Below are 15953 nucleotides of genomic sequence, written 5' to 3' on the forward strand. Positions count from 1 at the left end.
CCAGCCACCCCATCCCTCCCACCCCCCACCACTCCAGCAACCCTCAGTTTGTTTCCTGAGATTAAGAATTCCTCATATCAGTGAGGTCATATGATACATGTCTTTCTCTGATTGACTTACTTCACTCAGCATAATACCCTAAATGGTGTATATTTTAAAGAATACATAAAGATTTGCAAGTTAAAGAGCAAGGAATGGGGGTAGAGAGTAGAGAGAAAGGATATTCTACGCACAGACTGGAAATATTTACCACAGTAACACTGCATACCTATGAATCCCCTCTTATTTACTTAGGTGGTTTGATTTTTCAGGTTTATATGATTCCATTTCTCCCCCCCCACCCCAAGAAAAGTAAGAACTTAGAAGTGGTTGCAACTAACATACAGATACAATCCAGAGCACTTTTTCAAGTGCAAGAAAAATATTTACTATAACCAAAAGTCTGGCTGAAAGAAAACAATTGGAAACATAATGACAAGGTACTATTTGAGATGGTATCTGCATACTGTAATTTGGGAAAAAAATACATACTATATCATTTGATATAATATGACTACATGTACATATTTTAATATAGTAAGGGAATTAAGAAGAAAAATCATTACTGCAAATTTTACTGCTTAAACATAAAGGTTGAAAATAACTTTAGTAAAACAAATAAAATATCTATAGCAACAATTAAAGGTGTACTGGTACAAAATATTATGAACTCTTGTGGAAAATTCTTCTTTCAAACATTTTATGGCAACCGTCATAATTAGGCACGTATGTTAATGTGAAAGAATGTAGCCCATATTTTCCATATTGCCTCATATATTCAGGGGGGTCTAAATCTACTAGGTCAAACGCAAAGTTCAGATGAAGAAATGCATGAGTGCTGTTTTCTTCTCAGATGCAGTAAATTATACATTTCTATTAATTTATCTTCATGTGATATTTACTTCACATGGTTGATGTAACCATTTCAGTTACCCAACATATTGACAGTTATTCACATCTCTCACCATTATTCATGAATATTAATTATGTAATGTCTATTTCTCAGAGAAGTAATCAGAGATAAAAATTCTACTGCTCCCCCAAAAAACTCTGATATCGGCAGGGCTGCCAAAATTACATGGACAATTTCCAGTCCTTCTGTGATTTGAATTCTGTGGCATTTGACCTGTTGTTGATCTTTTCTTCTTTTTGAAATATTCCACCATTAGCTGCTACAACAAAACTTTATTCTGAGTTTCCCCCTACCTCTCACATCCTTCTTTCCGAGCTGCATGTGTGGACTCTTGATCGCCTTTGGCAGGTTTCTTAAATCCTAGCATTTCTTAAGTTTCTGTATTTAATCCCCTTAACATCACACTGTGCCGACTCTTCTGAGAGGATTCATTCACTTTTAAGGAGTCAGCTCCCCTCTTCCTATGAAAACCAACTTACCCTAAGCTTACTATTATCCTTCTCACCTCATCTGCTCTTTCTCTTACTCTCTCTTCCAGGTTAATGACTGCACCAGTTTTTAGATACCCAAGCCAGAAATTGTGGAGTCATTTTGACTCTTCATTCTCTTTCAACCACCCACCTCCAACCTCCAGTTGTCCACCAAACCCTATGTACCGCTTCTCCTTAGCTCTGGTCTCTTGCATTACTTTACATGGTAAAGTAATAGATAATAGATAATAAGATAATATGGTATCACTATCTCTGCCACCATTCCTGCCTCCTTCACCCCATTCTCCACAACACAACCAGAATGAGCTTCCTAAAATATAAAGGGGAACATGTTCCTTTCTTGCTTGCAATCTTTATGGAAAATACCCCAACATATCAGCATAACATATAAGTGAAGCTAACTTCTATTTCTTCTCCAACCTCACTTCAGAGGTAAGGAGGTTTGGAAGATTTGGGAGCTATTCAAGAAAAAAAAGAAATGACTACAAAAGGCAGTAACACACAAAGCTTTATTGGGCAACCCTTGGGCAGGTTAGCATGCGGGGGAAATCTTCCACAGTAGCAGTCTGCCCAGATGCTATAATGCAGGGAACCCTATGCAGAAGGGGAGGAAGGCAGGGAACTCCTGAGGGAGAAAGGAATCATAGAGGAAGCTTATGTCTAGGTGATCTCTGCTCACAAAATGGGGAGTCTCTGGATCAGAGAGTTCCACAGAGCAATAGCAGCTCTGGGGCTGGGGCTTATGTATTGCTAGCAGTGGTGTGGGATGAAGTTTTGCAAGGTGGGCAAAATAGGCTGGCTCTAAACAGCTAAAATTATGCTTTTATGGGCTATTTTTTAAATACTTGAATGTGGAAAAGTCTGAATTTGGCACTGGCAGGCTTTTGACTTAACAGGTCTCAGCCTGCAGGAAGAAATAAACAATCTAGGGGCCAATACACAGAGGCCATTTTTGTTTCATTTATATAACACCTCTCAATACCTCCTAAAAGAGAATCTCCTTGATCCTGTCTACTTGGCTTTCTCCAAATGAGTAATTCACTTTTACACATATATACTGGTGCCCAAGATGTTCTTATGAGACCTTCCATTCAGGAGGGATAAAAAAAGGTTGATTAACACAGTTGGGGGCCAGTATTGGATGAAATAAAGCCATTTCAAGCTTATATATACAAAGAGTATAATGGAAACTTCCTATAAATCAGTAATATTAAATGTATTAATTACATGAAGTCACTTTCATATAAACCATTCCACCTCTCCCCTCCTTGCAAACCAAGATTCTATTCCATCAAAGTTTTATCTACTGACCTCAGTCTAACTTTGTTATATTCCTGTTTCTATGTTATCTAAATATTTCATAGGCATATCTTCATTTGGATCATTGGTGATAATACTGAACAAGTTAAAACCAAAATTTAAATCCCCTGGACACCACTAGAGACCTCTCTCCAGGCTAGCATTAGGACAAACATTTATTAGACACCTTGTATATGATCACCAAAAGTGATGAGCTTGTACCTATGTTATCTTATTTAATTTTCGTATTAGTTGTGGTAGCTACCTTTACAAGCCTCTTTTTGACAGATGGAAAAAAATGGAGCTCAGTATAGCAAGGTAACTTTCCCAAAATCACAAAATTAGAAATTGGCAGTATTGAAATTCAAACCCAAATCTATCAACAAAGCTTTTGTTTTTTTTTCTATCAAAAGACACTGACCATCAAATAGTACTTTTTAAAACCTATTTTATTCCCTTTTGTCAATAAGATTTTCCTGCTTAAGGATTTCTTTGAAATCCTTAGAAATTCCAGATATGCTATGATAATGATAATTTTATAATGTCTCCCTTAATTGTCAGAGCTTGGACACAAGTATTCCAAAATCTTAGAAATGTGAGGCAGAGAATAAAGGGAGGAAGTAGAGAGTAAACTCTCTAAGAATAGCTGTTTGGGACAAGTTGAATTCAGATGTGGTTTGCAAATTATCAATATCAATGGGATCTAATCCAGTCTAGTCAGGATTAGGTTCCACATCAAGTCAGAACATAGGGAACAGGGAGGTCCTTAGTTCCAAGCAGTTAATAAGGCTGTGAAAGACAGATCTAGTGGCTCAAGGCAAGGCTCACTGGAAAAGACAGGGTATCAAGCCCCTGATGAACCAAGTAGGCACCTAACCATCAAACAGGACAAAAGCAGAAGGAGGAAGAAGAAATGCAATGGAATCACATAGATCACCCTCATTCCCAGAACTCTGAAATCTGGATCCAGGCTCCATCACACAGGTGGAATGACTTAGGAATTCAGCTAACGATGAGCTTGCAGGTGAGGGGCACTGTGACTCCACTGTGGGAGTCACTAAAATGAGAAAGGCAGAAAAAACAGAGCTAAACTTTATAGTAACATTGGAATCTGCCTGTTTTTTTTTTCTCCAAATAAGACAAATGAACATTTACTGTTAGCATGAACACAGACACAAATAATTCTTAAAGCATTGTAACATAAAATTTCTCAGCTAAATCCATGCTTATGGGCATTGAGAAAATACATTATTTTCTCTCTCCAGAATTTAGAGACATATTCTTTGACCAGTAGGACAACTACAATTGATTTTAGAAGTTTCAAGGCTTAGTATAAAAATTTCCCAAAATATTATCACAACACTGCAGTTGCTCAGTGTTTAAAAGTGCCAGTGGAAAAATCATATCTTGGGAAATTTGTGTACAAACAGTAGAATGATTAATTAGTTCATTTATTTGGAATGCAAGATACTAGTTAAATACTATGGGAAATTAAACTATTTCCTCCACAAAAGTACTTTCCATGCCCATTTTCTTGAAAAGCATCTCTAAAAACATTAATCTTTTAAGGAACACAGTTATTTTAAAATACTGGCAATTTGTTAGAAACTAATTAGTTTTTTTAATATTTTTTTTGTCTTGAATCCAACCATTAACTGAGGAGAATATATTCCCTTTACAGGGAGGCTGTTTTTGCCTGGCTCAGTTTGGCAGAGAATTATGAGGCCACTTGCAATCCCCTTGTGGACCAGTTAGCTTTTTCATGGTATTCTGAGACAATGTACCATAGACTTAACCATAGCCAAACATCATGAAGATGAACAGGCCAATGGGCAAGAAGAATCATTAGAACAAGAGAACTAGTTGCTATTATGCCTTTGCATACCTGCAAGTTTTACTGCATTGTACTCTGATACATTGTCCTGTTGAGACCTTAAAAGAAAGACCAATACAGGGGCACCTGGGTATTCCTGATGTAATTCAATGGATAAGAAGCAGATCCATATATGAACTATTAGAACTTCAAAAGCAGACTTCAAATAGGCTGGAGAGGGGCATTCCATTTCTTGTAGGGCCTCCTAAGACTTGACTTTGGATTTTAAATAATCTAGACTCATGTTCAAATACACCTGGAAAATGGAACAGGATGTTAAATGTATCATTTTCTGTTTTCTCAGAGTTTCAGATGAGAGTTCAGTAAAAGAGAAATTAAAAAATAAACACCAAGTACCTTCATATCTTAAAGCAAAGACTGGGCTACTTATGCAGGGAGGTCTAAAAGATTTTCGAGCAAATTCTATCCTCTGCCCATCACTCATCTCCGGGCTAAATGAATAAAGGCAGATGAACTTATTTGAGAGGTTTTAAAGAGTTTGAGTATGGCAGTAGTAAGAACTTCTTTGCAGATATTTGTCAGGGTGTTGTGTATTTTTTCCCTCTTCCAAAGGAGGAGAAATGGGATGCCTCCCTCTTCTTTCAAGCCATGGAACAGAACAACTTTGTATAGCCCGATATACATTCCCTGAAATTTAAGAGACAAGGGGCTGATATTGGTCTCCTTCCTAAAAACAAAGGCTTTAGTTTAGCCAATTGCCCTAGGGCATTAGAACAAGAAGAGGTGGCTAAGTTGGGAATGGCTTGTGCTTTTAAGTCTGTGAATTTCCCTGGGGTTGGATGTAGACTCCAGAGAAAGAAGCTGGGCTGATTCATCCTGAGCAGGACTCTGATGAAGAAGAGGGCCTGGAGGCATGAGAGGATGTGGCAAGGATCATTAGAGCCATCCATCAGAATCCAGGGGCCTTGAAGGAAGATTCTAAACAATTAGCAACAGGCAGTATCTACCATGTCAAAGGAACTGAGAAGGGACCCCCCGAAGAATCACAAAAGACACTAGAGCAACAACACCAAAAATCATCACTGTGAATCAGCAACATCCAGAGGGCATCAATACTAGATACAGAATGATGGAGAATGAGTAGAGCAGAAGATGGAAAAAAAGAAAAGACACTGACCTTACTAACCCCCTTCAGCTACAGTCTTCTAAGCCTGAAATGTGCCTGACCTGGGTGAAGAGAAAAACTTGAAATAGCATTAGTGAGCAAGATAATGTGATTACACTGAAATAAATGGATGTTTTATTGTTTAACAATAACCAGAAACATCATAGCACTTGATCAAGACCCAGATGCAATATAAGAGCTATTCGACAAAGTGAATTTAATGGAGAATAGTGAGAAACATGTTGTTGTCTTCTTGCACATAGAATCCAACTTATTCAATAAACTGGCAGCGTCAAGGATCACAGGCACTCTCTGCCCTTCAGATCAAGGTAGGTGCCTAGGTGAGAGAGGGTCATCACTGTAAGAAACTACAAGTGAGGATGAACAGAATCTGTCTTATAAATCATTTTCTCTCGGTGCACACTGCTCTCTAGTTATTTCCTTTTTGTTTGCCCTAAGCATTTAATTATGTCTTATTTTAATATTCTAGCCTGGTCTCACCTGGGTACTATCCAGTTAGCCCAGAGATTTAAAAGGGTAGGATCTCATGTCCCTTAAGGTCGTAATGGCATTAATTAGAACGAAAGCCCTAGAGAAGTTATCTTAGAGCATTGTAAGAATAGGAAATATAACACCCAACTGTCTCAACACAGATTTATAGATTCTACATTGCCAAGCTGGGAAGATAATAATGATAATCATCTTAAAGAGCGAGAAATTTTCTTCAAACATACCCTATGTGAAAGCATACATCTTATAGCTAGCTGATCAGTTGCATCAGGGTAATTCAAGAGTATTCCTTTAAATGAACAAAAATACTTAATGTATTTGATTAACAAAGTATACAACCAGTGTTCTGACAAAAGGTATGTTAGAGCATAGGAAGATGCAGGGGATCAAGTTCTAGGAACTGGTGGTTTCTGGGGAGATAACAGTCCCACCCCACCCCAGCTTGAGCAGCAGAACTTTAGATATATTTTTGTTCCATGTTGTAAACATTTTGTGGAATAGTGACATTTGTCCATGTAACTGCTAAACAGTGATAGAAAGACGTACACTATATCAAAGCAAATGTAAGGAAAGAGCCAGATTAGGCTACAGAGGGATTGGTGTATCAAAAATTCATACTCCTCTCCCTCCAAAGCCTGTATGTTTTCTAGATTCTCCCTCATCTTCCTAAAACTGGTCTTCTTCTTCCGAAACAGAACTTTTAAGAGACTGATATTAATGACTTAATTGCCAAAGCCAAGCGTCCTTTCAGTTTTCACTGCATGTTCTTGTTTTCACTTTGTAATTAATTATTTGTGTGGCCATTTGTTTAATGCCAGGCTTTTCACAGTAGATTATAAGGTCCCATAAGGATATGACACTCTAGTTCGTTGCTTGATACCCAGCTCCAAGCACAATGCTGGGTGTATAGCAGGAGCTTAAAAACTAAATTGTTAAATAAATGAAAGGTACTTAGTGTTGTAAAGGGTTTTGAATGCCAGGCTAAAAAATACAACTTTATTATGTAGACAATGAAGAGGCACTAAAGATTTCTTAGCTTGTGCCTCTTTGGTTTGCTAACATGCTGGGATAATTATTCTGGCAGAATGGTGCAAAATCACCTGGATGAGAGAAAGGCTAGAGACCTAATGCTCAAAACAGAGCCCACAGGGGCAGACATGTAACCTTCTATAGTATACAGGTAAACTAATGTCCAAGCAAGTAAATCAAATAAAGCATCTTGGCTATTTTTGTTTATATTTTGTGTATTTAAGTGTGTTCTGTGTGTCTTTCCCCTCACTGCAACGACTGATTGGCTACTTCAACGAATTAAAATCACAGATAATTAGGGATACACAGTCTATAGCTAAAATCATATGGAAGTGGTTTGTGACCTATTGCAATAGCAGGACCTATTGCTGGAAAAGTCGTAACTGGACTTCAGTTTTTTAAATATCTGAAAAGGGCCAGAGCATCTGTCCAATTTCTCCTTCCAGTAATCTTATAACTTTTTACATGAAGAGTCATTAATGTTTCACTTTCTGGACTGAAGTGGATGGCAGTCTCTCCGAGCCAGGAAAAAATCTGGCTAGAAAGACTCTGGCCTCAAGCTTGGGTATCCCTTGGGAAAGAGCCTCAGTTACAGGAGAAAAGATCAGGCTACATATGGATCAATCTCAATCAGACTATGGCAGGTTTTTACACTATAAATAAATATCATCATTCACATTTCTTTCATGTTACCTCCTGCTCTATTTCTGCTACTTCATCTCTTCTAGAAACTCATGTTTATTCATCCCAGTGGATTTACTAAAGCTTACCTTGTCTCATGAGTCATGAAATCATATTTTATAAACTGTATGGAAAATGTGCAGTTAACTTATTTTCAGACAGTCCTGGCCTATACTACAATAAATTCATTTTTTCCCCTTGAATTTTATTTCAGTAAAGACAGCCAAGGATTCCAAGCTCAGCATTCTCTCCGGGAGACCAAAAGATATATATGCTATTTTTTAGGGACAAAAAGGTTAATAAAAGAAATAGGAATTAAAAGTGGAATATCTATTAAAAGCTAATCATTGATATCATAATGGTTTTGATCCTTTGGAGTAGACTATAGATGAGGTTTTTTTTTTTTTAAGATTTTATTTATTTATTTGTCAGAGAGAGAGAGAACACAAGCACAAGCACAAGCGGGAGGAGTGGCAGGCAGACGGAGAAGCAGGTTCTCTGCTGAGCAAGGAGCCCAATGAGGGGCTTGATCCCAGGACCATGGGATCATGACCTGAGGCAGAGGCAGACACTTAACTGACTGAGCCACCCAGGTGTCCCTGTAGATGAGTTTTATAGTATAGAATTGTCCAAGCCAAGTGCGTCACTGCTTTTGTTCACTATGTTCTTGGTACAGTGCCTGACTGGGCACCAAATATATATTTATTAAGTAAACGTTAGCAGACTAATAAACGAATGAGAATGGATGAATCTTTAATTTGATATAAATAACCTAAAGGTAGTGTGAGATTGTGTTTTTCCCATACTTTATTACTCATAGTCTATTGTATCTGAAGGTGATGTAAAGTTCACCCTCTGGGTCCCTGAGTAGCCTAATCTGGTCCCATGGCCTAAATGCCATCTATATACTGACAATTCCCACTCCAGGTGTACCTAGTCCCTGAACTTCGGAGTTATGTGTTCAACTGTCTATGCAAATACTTCTACTTAAGTGTGTGTAAGAGTGTATGTATGTACATGAGTGTGAGCAAACCTAATGTATCCAAAACTGAACTCTTGATTTCTAATCATACCCCAACTGCCTGTCTCTCTTTAGTCTTATTCATATTAGCAAATGATAACTACACATCTCAGATGAAAGTCTTAAGGTCATCCTTGACTACTTCTCTCACATCATATACCCAACTCATCAATCAGCAAATTTTTGTGCTCTACCCTCAAAATATATTCTGAATCCAACCACTTCTTCCCACTCCAGCACTAATCCTTCTTATCCAAACTAAATTATCCTCCTTGGGACCATTGCAATAGCTGCCAGATGTTGACCCTGCTTTCCCCACCCTCATCCCACCCTATGGGGATCCTTGTAGAACTTAAATCAGATCATGTTTAGATTGGGCTCTCTCCTCCCATACCTTCCCGTTTCACTCTGAATAAAACCAAAGCCCATATCTCAGACTACAAAGCCCTACCCAAGTTCACTAGCTACCTCTCAGATCTCCTCTTCTTCCACAGTGCCCCTTATTTTCCAACAATCATACTGGCTCCCTTGCTGCTTTTCAAATCCACCAAAAAAATGGTCCTGCCTCATGGCTGTTGTACTTGCTCTCTCCTCTGGTTGGCATGCTCTATATCCAGGTTGGCGTTCCCTTTATCTTTAATGTGGCTCTTTTCACTGAATTCAGTCTCACCTCATCAGATCACCCTATCTAAGACAGCACCGACTCAGGTCACTCTCGATCCCCTTACATTGCTTGATTTTAATCCCTATCACTTATCACCCCTTGATCACCCCATAATTGCATAGGTATCATTTGTTTGTTTTCTACTGCTCTACACTGGAACATAAGCTCTATGAGAGCAGCCTGATAGCACTCCATAAATTGAACAGCATTCATCGCACTATTTCTTATTCATCTTTGAATATCCCATTAGATTTGGTATGAACGGCTACTCAGTAAAGATCTACTAAATGAATGAATTTATTTTAGAAATAAGTCTACTAATGGAGCAGTTAAAGTAATAGAATCAGATAAGATCCCACAAAGCTAAGTCAAAGAGTCCATCTTACTTTTGCTTATGTATGTATACAGCTTGGAATCAAAGCCCATTCTAAATCCTAGCTCCAAAGGAACAACTCCTCCCTTGGTAGTATATGTCAGATGGCCCAGATATATGTTTTAGACAGAGCTATGCTCTCAGTTTGTCTTCAATCTGACCACAATCATAATAGGTTAATGATTTCTCCAGATCAGTCTGGGTTTTCAGAGTCTGGTTTGCTAGCATCCTCTGACCATGGCTGAAGTCATTTTTCATGGCAAAATATCCTGCCTTGACAAAAAGTGATGGGAAACTTTAGTCACTTTATTTACCTACTACTTTTCTGCATCTGAAGGTCCTGCTGCATTCATTTCACCTAGATCACCTCAAAACATATCAGACTGCTCATTTATAACATTAATTCAAAACAAAAATTATATTTTATAAAAATTTAAGAAGTTGCCAAATCCTATTTTTAAGGTACATATGAGTGTCTAGGATGCTGACCAGTACCTTCTTTCTCTTTTCATGTTCAGTTATATACTCTGAGGAACAATTCTTAGGAAAAGGCTTTTATCTTTAAAAATAGATTGCACACAAGAAGCATAAATAATAATAGTAATTATAATCTGAAATTACTCTCCCTCCTTCAAAAAAGAATGTTTCAGGTTGTCCTGCTGTCTAAAAATTCAATGTCAGTGGGAAATTAGTATATGTGAAAATATCTATACAATGACTCTATTGGAAATTTATTTTTCTTTGTTATAATTAATGATCCACAGAGTAACATTTTCTTCCCATAAATTGGAGTAGTTCTACCTTTCAGGAAAATTTTTATTGTGAAATAAAGCCACACGCACACAAGTACTCATGCATACAACCCACCAGGAGGAACCCCTGTCCTGACCCAGGCCTGACTAATCACAGTATCCTATCCTAAATGCAGTGATAGGTCCAGAAATAGGTATGAAACCCAAGCATGTCAATAAAAGCCCTTTCCTTGAAGTGATATTTTCAGACATTAAAAGAGAAATGTCTTGTCTGCTGGAGTAGCTAAACCTAAAGGAGCCACCTGTCCAGCTACATTGAGATGACCATTGGGCAGGTGACTATCAAGGTACTAATTGGTTGCCACCTTCTCAATTTGAAATAATCCTAAAAATTCTCACTTACACTTATCAAAGAACAATGCCAAAGCCACTTGGAAATAAGCAGTAAATTTAAATTGAAGCTCAGTTTTCTGACTTGTCTTCATTCTTCACCTTTTCCCCATTACAGACTGTGTGGGTCAATGATTTGCAAGTTCTTTGATGGTAATGTTTTGTATTTGCAATTTTGTTTTCCCTTTCAGTTTTAGAGCTTAGCTTTTTTATTTCAAATAGTAAAACTAAGGCAGGCTATTGTAGTTTCTCTCTCTTAGATGGCATTAGTTGCTGGAGCTACAGGTAAATCAAGAATTATTAGGGGAGGGGTGCCTGGGTGGCTCAGTCATTAAGCGTCTGCCTTCGGCTCAGGTCATGATCCCGGGGTCCTGGGATCGAGCCCCACATTGGGCTCCCTGCTCAGCGGGAAGCCTGCTTCTCCCTCTCTCCCACTCCCCCTGCTTGTGTTCCCTCTCTTGCTGTGTCTCTCTCTATCAAATAAATAAATAAAAAATCTAAAAAGAAAAAAAAAGAACTATTAGGGGAAATATATAAAAGGAAGATGAGTTGAGAAAGAAGGATGTGAATGGTCCCTGGGGGCATCTAAGAATGAGAGTGAGAAGGTCATCCCAGTGTCAGCCCTTCAACTTATAGATGAGGCTCCTGAGAGGACTTAGGGCTCTCAACCAATGTCTCACATAGTTAATGGCAACTCAGCTTCCTTATCAATTGCCTTTGATGGAGAAGGCCCATGTGTAGTTGGAAAAAAATGAGGCCACCTCACAGAAGAAAATGTAACTGAGATATAGGCTAGAGAAGAAGAGGTGAGTGGAAATGGGAGCAAGAGAAAACATCCATGACTCTGAATCAGTCTGTGCTTGTTACAGTTCCTTCTCTACTCTCCCCAGGTAGAGCTAACTGCCCCAGACTCTCTTTTTTTGGTTAAAGTTAAATTGAATTAGGTTTGTATCATCCCCAATATGCTGCTTTTATGCCAAGTTTAACTCTCTCTCATTTTGTGTCTCTATAAAATGAATAATATGCCAATCTCATAAGGTCCTAGGAGTAATTAAAGTCATCATCAAGGTGATGTGCTCATCAAGAGCTGGTGTAGTTTACAACAGGGACTTATGCTTAATAAATGTTACTTGCCTCCTTTATTTACTAAGCCTGATGGTAGATGTGAAAATAAAAATGGCACTTCTGGGGCACCTGGGTGACTCAGTTGGTTAAGCACCTGCCTTCGGCTCAGGGCCTGATCCCAGGGTCCTGTGATGGAGCCCTACATTGGGCTCCCTGCTCAGCAGGGAGCCTGCTTCTCCCTCTCCTTCTGCAGCTCCCCTTGCTTGTGCTTTCTCATGTGCTCTCTCTCTCAAATAAATAAATAAAAATATTTTTAAAAATAAATAAAATAAAATAAAAATGACTCTTCTGATAGGACTGGGTGGCTCAGTCATTAAGCATCTGCCTTCGGCTCAGGTCATGATCCCAGGGTCCTTGGATGGAGCTCCACATCAGGCTTCCTGCTCAGCAGGGAGTCTGCTTCTACCTCTGACCCTACCCCCCTCGTGCTTTCTCTCTCTCACACTTTCTCTCTCAAATAAATGAATAAAATCTTAAAAAAAAGAGAGAATAATGTTTTTTTACAAAATAGGGTTAAAATTATTTAAAAAAAAAAAAACGGATGTGGATGGTTATCTACCAACAGTGTTGTATTTTGCCCTACTGTTGAAGTCTAACCAAAATTCCAGCCAGGCTATCCTTCAAAATGCACCATAACTCTAGAATCCAGGAAATAACATAGCCTCTAAATACAAACTAATGCACACACAAAAATGTTCATTTTTCTCCTGGAAAAATTTTTTGTTATTATCATATACATGAGTATAAAAAGAAGAGTTCACCCAAACATATGAGTCAGAGTAGATATACTGTTTGTGATAGAAAAGAGGTTTTGAAGCCATTGGAAAGAAAAGAGTACCCTTTACACATTTCTCACAGTAACTGACTGAAGCCAGAAGTGCCTTGAGAGTGAAGGTATAGGCTGTCATGTTATCCAAGTGTGGGCAGACATCCCCTCAGTCAGAAGTAAGAAAATCTCTCTGCTCTTCTTTTTTTTTTTTTTTGTAGCAATAGCTTCAGGCCATGAGGGAAAGAACTCACTAGGCACGTGTCCTCTAAAAAGTTTGCTAAATATAGCATTTATTATTTTACAGCATTTTACCAAGTGCTTTTTTAGTCAACCTTTGTTTTGGTTGGGATTTGATAACACAAGCAAACAATTTGGAGAATATATATATTCATACTCAAAAAAGTCTTCATGAATATCACTGATCTAATCCAAATTAGATGAGAAAACAGCTTACTTCTGGCATTATTTGCTGATTTTGCCAACTTGAGGGAAGTTGATGTTAGTCAATGAATAAATGTTTACTCAAGCTTTGCCATGGCCATGGGACAAATGATGTCCTAGGGAAGGTTTGCATCTGAAATTTGTATCTGTAATTTGACTTTTTATAGGTTGAGGGAAAAGTTACCCATTTAAATTATCATTTATTTAAGTTATACAAAAGAATGAAGATAGTCCTGAATCCAAATCTTACAGAATAAATAATAAAACATTTATGCATGCTACTCATTGTCCTGCTTAGCTGTTCATGGACAGAAATAAGAATAAACTGATACAAAAGTCTGTCATCTTGAGGACAGGAATTAGGTCTCCTTTGTTTGTAGAGCAGGGTAATGGTGTGCTTAGGAGCCAGTGCTCCCAATTCAAATCCAGTGCTGCTCATTACTAGCTGTGTGGTGTTGAACAAGTCCCTTAACCTCTCTATACCTGTTTCCTCATGTATAAAAAGAATAAGGCTAGAACCTTCCTCATGGAATCATTGCAAAGAACAAATCAGGTATTTAGAAAAGTGCCTGGCACATAACTACTATAAATATGTTAACTACTACCACTATCATCCTCCTCTTCCTCCTCCTCCTCATCATCTGAATCCTCTCAAAGCATAGACAACAGTGTCTACCACATAATAGGTGCCCACTAAATACGTATCGGCCAAATTAATGAGTAGTAGACATTTCAAATCAAAGACACTATTTACTGTCTCTAACTTACTGTATTTTGAGTGATTGACTAAGATGGCATATAAAAAGAATTTGAAATTTGATATCAGATGACTTGATTTCAAACCCTGAAGGAACCACTTCAGCTATATGTTTATATAAAAATCACTTGACCCCCTCCCCCGAGCCTCTGTTTCCACAGGTGGTGACAATTAGCTGACACATGTGTAAGGCGCCATCAGAGTGCTTCATGACAGATGTTCAAGAGATGTTTGTTCTCCCTCTGCCACCTTCCCTCTCAAAAGCTAGTTACCAATTTAGTGACAGACACAATAAGATTTCTGGTACTTAGAAAAGGGGGGGGAATCAGGAAAGAGGAATCATGGGGAAGTCTGGGAAGCTTTCTTGGAAGAGATAACCTTAAACTGGATCCAGAATGATGGGAGGATGTCAACATCTTGAAAGGGAGGGGAGGAATGGTGTCATGGGAGTGAGGCACAGATCAAGAACTGGAGCATAGGTAACCACTTTGGCAGGAGCAGGAGCAGGAGGCTGTGTAAGAAGCATTAAAGGAGAAGACAAGTACAAATGGTAATATTTGTGAGTTTGAAATTTGAAAGTTTTCTTCAGGAAACAGGAAGTCCTCAGGACCCTTGAGCATAGGTAGGTGTGCTCTGGTGCGTGCGGAGTTTAGTCTGCTAGCTGTGGGCACAGAGTGGAGGCAAGACTGACAAAAGGTGATTGCATTAGAGGATGAGACATGCTGATATTGTGGACTGGGGGGAAAGCACAGAAATAAGATGCATCATCTTTCAACAGGGTCAGGTTGCTGAGTATAAGGGGAGAGGGAGGAACAGTAAAACCATTTTGAGTCTGAATAAAGGACAGGTAAGTAAAAAGGGGAAACGAAGAATTTCATTGGCAATCTGACCCTGCTTGAGAGAGAAAATAAGAATTTTCCATATCTGTCACAGAGACATATAAATATGGATTTATCTTTTGTTTCACAGAATAGACTTTCAATATGTTGATTAAGCAAAATGCTAACTGATAATCACAGTTATGAAAATATATATTTTTTGGTTTTAAGAAGCCAAACTGCAGCCTAAGTAAATCATATCTACCCAGTGTATTATATTATGCATGTAAAGGAAATAATTTTCCTGCTGTCAAAAGGAAAACAGATATAACAAAGTATTTTTGAAAGGATTATGAATTACACTAGAAAGTATTTTATTTGCAAAACAATTTGCATAAATAAGCACTAATTTACAAAAATTCAATCATTTTGCAATCATTTATTCATTACAGATTTAATAGTCAATTTCCTAAGAAATGCTGGAAGGATTAGATTGTCACGTAAGTCACACAGATGGCCAGTGTGTATTCTAATATCTGTTTGCCCAAAATTATCTCCACCACTTTTACCAAATCAGTGCATTAATTTTTTTTTTTTAGAAAATCTAGACCCCACTTAATAATTCATTCAACCAACACTAAATGTCTGCCACAAAGTGAAAAGTGACAGTCCCAAGTCTACAGACAGACTTTCTCCTTCCAAGGGTCTCTAACTCAAATCTTCCAAGGATCTTAGTTGTTTATTTGAGGCTCTTCAACACAACAGAAGTGGGGATAAGTGCTTTCCTGACATGCAGAGGCAAATGGTATTATTTACTTCGTTAAAGCTGCTAAATTTGGGAACTTGCACAAACCAAGCTGATTCTGTTTTCAATTACAAGAA

The 15953-nt window shown here is 38.1% G+C and overlaps 2 long non-coding RNA genes across 2 annotated transcripts in view; one reads left to right on the top strand and one right to left on the bottom strand.

Annotated features, from left to right (window-relative positions):
• The window catches only part of LOC145720623 (uncharacterized), a 134249-nt gene extending 128446 nt beyond the window's left edge, over positions 1-5803 (bottom strand). Inside the window, exon 1 of the long non-coding RNA XR_014143725.1 lies at positions 5754-5803. This is a non-coding gene — a long non-coding RNA (uncharacterized LOC145720623). The remainder of the gene's footprint in view (positions 1-5753) is intronic.
• The window catches only part of LOC145720622 (uncharacterized), a 324122-nt gene that overhangs the window by 274753 nt on the left and 33416 nt on the right, over positions 1-15953 (top strand). The window lies entirely within an intron of this gene.

The sequence above is a fragment of the Leptonychotes weddellii genome, chromosome 3, assembly GCF_054177405.1.
Source record: "Leptonychotes weddellii isolate Sample4059 chromosome 3, ASM5417740v2, whole genome shotgun sequence".
In the NCBI taxonomy this organism is placed as follows: domain Eukaryota; kingdom Metazoa; phylum Chordata; class Mammalia; order Carnivora; family Phocidae; genus Leptonychotes; species Leptonychotes weddellii.